This window comes from Nannospalax galili, unplaced genomic scaffold (genome assembly GCF_000622305.1).
Source record: "Nannospalax galili isolate Female #2095 unplaced genomic scaffold, S.galili_v1.0 scaffold346, whole genome shotgun sequence".
Classification (NCBI taxonomy): domain Eukaryota; kingdom Metazoa; phylum Chordata; class Mammalia; order Rodentia; family Spalacidae; genus Nannospalax; species Nannospalax galili.
The window spans coordinates 2,358,223-2,358,467 of record NW_008357637.1 but is presented as its reverse complement, the minus strand read 5'-3'; positions in this window follow the sequence as shown (position 1 = coordinate 2,358,467).

Below are 245 nucleotides of genomic sequence, written 5' to 3'. Positions count from 1 at the left end.
ATTCCACCCAAGCACCAAAGAATATACTTTCTATTCAGTGCCCCATGGAACCCTCTCCAAAATCGACCATATACTGGGGCACACACACAAAAAAACCCCTCAACAAATACAATACGATTGAAATAATTCCATGCATTCTATCAGACCACAATGCAATAAAGCTTAAAATCAACACCAGAAAAAACCCTAGTAATCACATGAACACATGAAGATTAAACAACACACTCCTGAATGATGAATGAGTG